General features: G+C 42.5%; 1 protein-coding gene across 2 annotated transcripts in view; it reads left to right on the top strand.

Annotated features, from left to right (window-relative positions):
- Positions 1-6,912, top strand: part of NTRK3 (neurotrophic receptor tyrosine kinase 3) — a 517,214-nt gene that overhangs the window by 141,429 nt on the left and 368,873 nt on the right. The window lies entirely within an intron of this gene.

Here is a 6,912-nt window from a genome sequence, read left to right as displayed (position 1 = left end):
ATTGTTGGGGGCAATAAGTCGACTTTGTATATAATATACAAATGGATGAAGACTATTGCTTGACATAGTGTAAGCCGCCCTGAGTCTTCGGAGAAGGGCAGGATATAAATGCAAATAAAAAACAAAACAAACAAACAAACAAACAAACAAAAACAATGAATAAATACAAGCAATTTAAACCTCACCAGCGATGCTCTGTGTGTGGGATGTGGGTTTGTCCTTGGATGACCATGTGCCATCCAGATTAATAATGGATCCTTCTTTGTGCTTCTGCCTTCTCCAAATGCTAAAGGAAATGGACTCTGGCTTCCCAGCATGCACTTGTTTTGAGAGTCCGGGATGATGGGTAAAGAGGTGGGGGTCAGCTTCAAACAATATACTTCGGATTTCTCTCTCCGGCCACTAGATGGGGCTAGAGAGTAACAACAGTATATAAAGTTCATATGTTGGGGCATATTTGTCCCTCTGGCCACTAGATGGGGCTAGAGAGCAACAACAGTATATAAAAGTTATATGCTGTGGCATGACAGGGTTTGAATAAAGGGGAGTTTCTGCTATTAAGCAGAAGCCAGATTGTGAAAGGGATAGATTGCATATATATATTTGTATACTCTGTATTTTTCAGAGTATAAGACGCACATTCACACACACACACCACAAAAGAGGGTGGAAATGTTGGTATACACTGAATACAGCCATTTTTGGCCTCCCAAAGCCGTGCCCCGCGCATCCCATTTTTGTGAAAAATGGGTCCGTTTTTCGCAAAAATGAAGGTTTAGGAGGCCTGCAGTGCTCCTGGGGGCTGGGGAGGGTAAAATGGGCAAAAAACAGGCCCATTTTTGTGAGAAATGGGGCGCGCAGAGGGTTTGGGAAGCCTACAGTGTCCCTGGGGGCCAGGGGAGGGCAAAAACTTTTTTTTTCTTACTTACCTCTTCGAAATCTTGGTGCGTCTTTTACACTGGTGCATCTTATGGTCTGAAAAATAGGGTGTGTACATACACACACACACACAACATCACACAAATTAGATATGGGGTTCAAATGACAGCATCCTTACACACCTCAAATAAAACAGGGTTTTTGTTTTTTTTTCCGAAAAAACCAAATGTGTTTTTTTTAAAAAAAAATGCATTGCAAGAAAGGAGCCTTTCTCCCCCTCCCAATACATACACATAGTTTTCTCAGCAGGAAGCTTGTTCAAGATGCAATAACCTTCATGGGGGCTCATCTGAGCATATTTTCTCCACTATTCTTAAATACAGTTTGGATCACTGCTGTTCTCCAATTATGGGTTGCCATCCCCAGGGGGTTGTGAGCAAACTGGGGTGGGGGTGGGGAGCTGAGTGCATTGGCTTTGCGCCAGCAAAGTGGGGAAGAAAACTCTAGTGCGTCTCCATGGATGACTAAATCCGTGGGCCTGGCCATCTGTCGACATCATCTGCCATTCACAAGAGCCATCGTCTTTTGAATATCTGGAGAAAGTCAGTTTATTCATTAATTTAAACGTCCAGCCTTCCCAAATGACTGGAAAAAAGGATGGCAATAGATAAGCTAAAGGGAGACCTTAAAAGATGATCAAGCCAATTGATAACACACATAAAAAGTAAGCCTTAGTCAAGAGAGTATCGCTCAAGTTACATTGGATTTCCTACAATGTTGTTGTAGGAGAAGAGCAGGCAGGGCTGGGGGGAGGAATTAAGTGAGTCATCAGCCTAGAGTCATTACGTTGCCACAACTGGTGCAACTCTCTCTTGAATTCCATTGACCCTTCTCTAGTGCCAGTTTAGTATTGAACATTAGTTGACTAGATTCTTGTGTATAGGCTTGAGCTGGGATGTCAAACTCAGTTTCAGGGTTGTGTTTGGTGGGATGGCCATGGCCATGGTGGGTGTGGCCAGCTTGACATCACTCATGTCGGGGACGCCTGTGGCGGCCTAAGCAGCAAAAACGAGCTCCCGATCTCCATTTTCAGCTACGACAGCCTCCCGCAACTCTCTGCCAGCGAAATGCCGCCCTCCCAAGCTCCGTTTTCGCTGGCAGAGGCACTGCGGGCCAATCCTTTGCTGTTTCCAGGGCGGCCTCATGGGCCAGATCTAAGCACCCCATGGGCCAGATCTGGCCTGCGGGCCTTGAGTTTGACACCCCTGGGCTTGAGCAATACATTTTCTTAACTGCAACTTAACCTATGGTTCTGATTCTTCGCGGCTGACAGTGGTGTATTTATTTCTAACCTTAACCTGCAATGCAATGGAATGATTAGTTTTATTGGGGGTGAGGGAGGGTATGTGCATCACTTCTGTTATCATTTTAGGAGATTGTGGTATGGCAAAGTTAGAGGTGCTCTGGGTTACTGTTGTTGTGGCCCACCGGCGGCCAGCAGAGCTGGCAGCAGAGTCAGACAGTGAAGAGGTTGGGGAGGAACTTTGGCCAGTCCTGTGGGCTGGGGAAAGCTCTGTCGAGGGCTCTGCATCAGAGGCAGAGAGGGGGCCAAGGCCATCTGATAGTTACGTGTAGCCTCCAGAGTCTGACAGCAGCGAGGCAGAAGAACAGCAGGAACTTGTTCCTAGTGTGCGCATGCGTAGAGCTGCCAGATGACAAGAACAATTTACAGGGTTGACTTCAGAGTGAGGCTTGGAGATGATTGGCCTCTCCCATAAGATATAAAAGACGAGCGAATGGGGTGTGAGCTTTTGCAGAAAGCAGTTAGTTCATCTGGCCGATTCCAGATTTGAAAATTCTGTTTGTGACTCTGTGCCAAGTTTGGCCTTGCCCTGTGTCTGGAAATTAGCTCTCTGGCAGCGTTCGATGTGAGATAGGTGGGTATTGATAACCTTCCTCTGAAAGACTGTTTATCGAGCCCTTGCAGATTATAAATGAAAGTAATTTACATTCATATAAATAAAAGAGGTTTTGTGGGACTAAGATTGTGCTTTATACTTTTTAAGGAAGCCTTAAAAAGAACAACTGTATTTTCCAAGTGCTTTCTTCCAAGTAAGTTGAGACTAATTGAGCAAGTGATTGTAATGGATGCTCCTTGAAAAATCAAAATGAATGCAGTTTTTGTTTGTTTGTTTGGTTGGTTGTTTTAAACAGAAACAGATTGATCGGTGAATTGTGCCACACAATCCACACCTTGTCCAACTATCCAGCTTTCACAAGTAATCCTGATGGGGATCAAAGATGTCCAATTGTTCTCTGGAAACAATTTTATTTGTCTAAGCGTGTTAATTATTTATTTTTTAAGATCATGTTATTGTTTTGAGTGGTTAATGGCTTGTTGCTTCATCCATTTCCATTTCTATAAAATTGTTATTTTATTGTAGGTAATACACCTTCCCCCTAGAACCCTGTGGGTGGAGATCTATGTATATAGATATATAGGTATATAGATATAATGATTGAATAAGTAAATAAGTAACATCTAAAAGCCAAAATGCCTTATTACCTGATATTAGTTGGTTTGGGGATATAATTGCAGATGAAAAAAAAAGGGAAAGAGTTCTAGAATTCAAGGTGTATAGAGAAGAGGGATGGGCAGACCCAGCCCTCTAATGACTCTTCTGTCCAGTAATACTGGTTTAACAATGGTATTAAAGACTCTGATGTGATCTTCTGGATCTAGTCTACTCTACATGACCCTATAATGGGGATCTAGTAGAGGTACAGCTATTAAGGTTCAGACTTACGGGTTGTGTGTTTTTTGAGGGAGCTTGTTACTTCCTTTTCTGTGTTAGGGCTTCTTGACAATTTTATTATGGTCTCATTTTGATAGAGCCCTGTTTTACTTACTTCAATTACTCTTTACTACTCTTTATTAAGAGACACGGTGGCACAGTGGTTAGAGTGCAGTACTGCAGGCTACTTTTGCTGCCTGCTGGCTGCCAGCAGTTCGGCAGATCGAATCTCACCAGGCTCAAGGTTGACTCAGCCTTCCATCCTTCTGAGGTGGGTAAAATGAGGACCCAGATTGTTGGGGGCAATATGATGACTCTGTAAACCTCTTAGAGAGGGCTGGAAAGCACTGTGAAGTGGTATATAAGTCTAAGTGCTATTGCTATTGGTATTACTCTTTTATTAGTAGAAGTAGACCGTACGGAAAAGAGAGGGAAAAAAGGCCATCTGAACTAAAATGCCATGTTTTGCAAAAGGGCTGCCTCTGAGAGCATTTTCTGAAATTGCATTTTAAAAATAAAGGTTACAGCTTCCTTGCATTTAAATATAGCGAATGTAAGGAGGAGATGTATAAGAAAAATGCATTGAGACAATTTCATAGGAAAACGAACACATTCATTTTTATGCTTATGTGTTCTTCTTTGCCAAAATAGCGTGTGTGGGGATACACAAACAATAATATAAAACATCCAAGTTTAGGACAATAAAAACATTTTCTCATTAAGGGCTAATCCATAGAACAGACATCTGTTTCGCGCCATGTAAAGATAGAGACAAAGGGAAAATATATGCTGACACTACTCTTACAAGAAAGTACATTATGTCCATAATGTATAAACTAACAACCACAAATTTTCTGTTTGGTTTTTGTTTAAATTATGAATTAAGGAATTAGAACAGAATAATCACTACTAGATCTAGCATGGCATTGGCTGGATTTATACTGATCCATGCATCTTGTGAAATGCTGTGAAAATTGGACCATAAGAAAGGCTGACCACCAAAGAATTGAGGCCTTTGAAGTCTGGTGCTGGAGAAGACTCCTGTGAGTCCCTTGGATTGCAAGGCGATCAAACCAGTAAGTCCTAGAGGAGATCAATCCTGACTGCTCTTTAGAAGGCCAGATCCTGAAGAGGAAACTCAAATATTTTGGCCACCTAAGAAGGAAGGATTCACTGGAGAAGAGCCGAATGCTGGGAACGATTGAGGGCAAAAGAAGAAGGGGACGGCAGAGAACGAGGTGGCTGGATGGAGTCACTGAAGCTGTTGGCGTGAGCTTAAATGGACTCCAGAGGATGGTAGAGGACAGGAAAGCCTGGAGGAATGTCATCCATGGGGTCATGATGGGTCGGACACGACTTTGCAACTAACAACAACAATGCATCTTGAGTAGATATCATGGGTCACTGTATTAATCTGCAAATCGTTAATTAAACCATTAAGGAGTTTTCTCTCCTTCCTCTCTTCTCCTTCTAAATCTTACCCATCTTGCAATGTCACAATCTCATTGTTCAGGCAGATGACTGGCAATGTGGACAACTGGAAGCTCATCTGGGTTCATACCCAGAAGGGATAAGGATGGAAATCCAGAAGGAATACTTTGTAGACGTGAACAGTTATTTTTGTTCTTCTGTCCCTCATCCTAGCCATATGCTCTCCAGCATATAGCTTAGTATGCCAGAGGGCCTGACATTTCCACAAATGCCAGTCATTGGAAGAAAGGATGAAAAGAATAACAGGGAAGGGATTTGCCTGCCATTTTATGGTTTTGATTTTGGGAGATCTTTTTCCTTTCTCCACACTTGGAATACTGCATCCAGTTTTGGTTGCCACAATGTAAAAAAGATGTTGAGACTCTAGAAAGAGTGCAGAGAAGAGCAACAAAGAGGATTAGGGGACTGGAGGCTAAAACATAAAGAATGGTTGCGAGGAACTGGGTATGTCTAGTTTAATGAAAAGAAGGAGTAGGGGTCCAATATCTCAGAGGCTGCCACAAAGAAGAAAGGGGGTCAAGCTATTCTCCAAAGCACCTGAGGGTAGAACAAGAAACAATGGGTGGAAACTAATCAAGGAGAGAAGCAACTTAGAACTAAGGAGAAATTTCCTGACAGTTAGAACAATTAAACAGTGGAACAACTTGCCTCCAGAAATTGTGAATGCTCCAATGTTGGAAGTTTTTAAGAAGACGTTGGACGTTATCTGAAGTGGTGTAAGGTTTCCTGCCTGAGCAGGGGGTTGGTCTAGAAGACCTCCAAGGTCTCTTCCAACTCTGTTTTTCTAAATTCCTTGGCAGGTTGGCTTCAATCATACCTGCTCAGCTCCATCTAACTTCACCATCATTCTAGGTTAACCTTAGTTTCACCATTTGACTTTCAACCTTACCAGCAAAATGACAATACAGAAAGATAACTATGGAGACAGTGCTGGAGAAAGTAAGGAGGAGATGAACCTCATGAGGAAGACCATGGTAAATATAGATAAGATTAGGAAGGATAAGGATATTTAGATGACAAAAATCATTACTAGGTCTCACAATGATATTGTATGACTGTGAAACTTGGGCACTGGGAAAGAAGGACAGAAACATAGATACTTCAGAATTAGGGGATTGATAATGTTTAGGGTACCATGGACTGCTAGGACAACTGACCCATCAGTCTTTGATGAAATAAATAATGGGAAAGCAGAAACTCACCCTTGAGATAAGACTAGGAACAAAAGTAGGGTTGGCAAGACTGGTGGAAGTATAGAAGAGAAAGATAATGGCTAAGTAGATGGACGGGATCTGAGATCTCACTGTAATGTCCTTTGAAGAGTCATGGATTGTTGCCCAAGGCAGTTTGAGAGGACAAGCATGTGTCCATTTGGTTATGAAGGGTCATCATACCCAACTCAGTTGCGCTTAATTAATTGCTGTTTTCTTCCATAACCAGATCTTTGGTTGTTCTGTGTGAAATTCCTACTCGGTTCAGTTCAGAAAGAGTCAGTTTAGCGAATGAGGTTTGCAAAAGCCCCCTTTCACACAGAATGTTGTTTCTCTTCCCCCTCACCCCCTTTTTCTCTTCCCTCCAGCACCCGCTCCTTCCCTTATACTCTGCCATCTCTATTTCTGTCCCTTTCTCCTTGCACTTTCTGAGTCCGGGGCCTCCAGCTGTGCCATCACAAGCTCATCATTGACTCCAATTTCATGCTCCTAGTTATGAATAGGTGGTTATTTAACTTCATCTTGTTTTTAATCCA

The sequence above is a fragment of the Ahaetulla prasina genome, chromosome 13, assembly GCF_028640845.1.
Source record: "Ahaetulla prasina isolate Xishuangbanna chromosome 13, ASM2864084v1, whole genome shotgun sequence".
NCBI lineage: Eukaryota > Metazoa > Chordata > Lepidosauria > Squamata > Colubridae > Ahaetulla > Ahaetulla prasina.
This window is presented reverse-complemented; position numbering and strand designations above follow the sequence as displayed.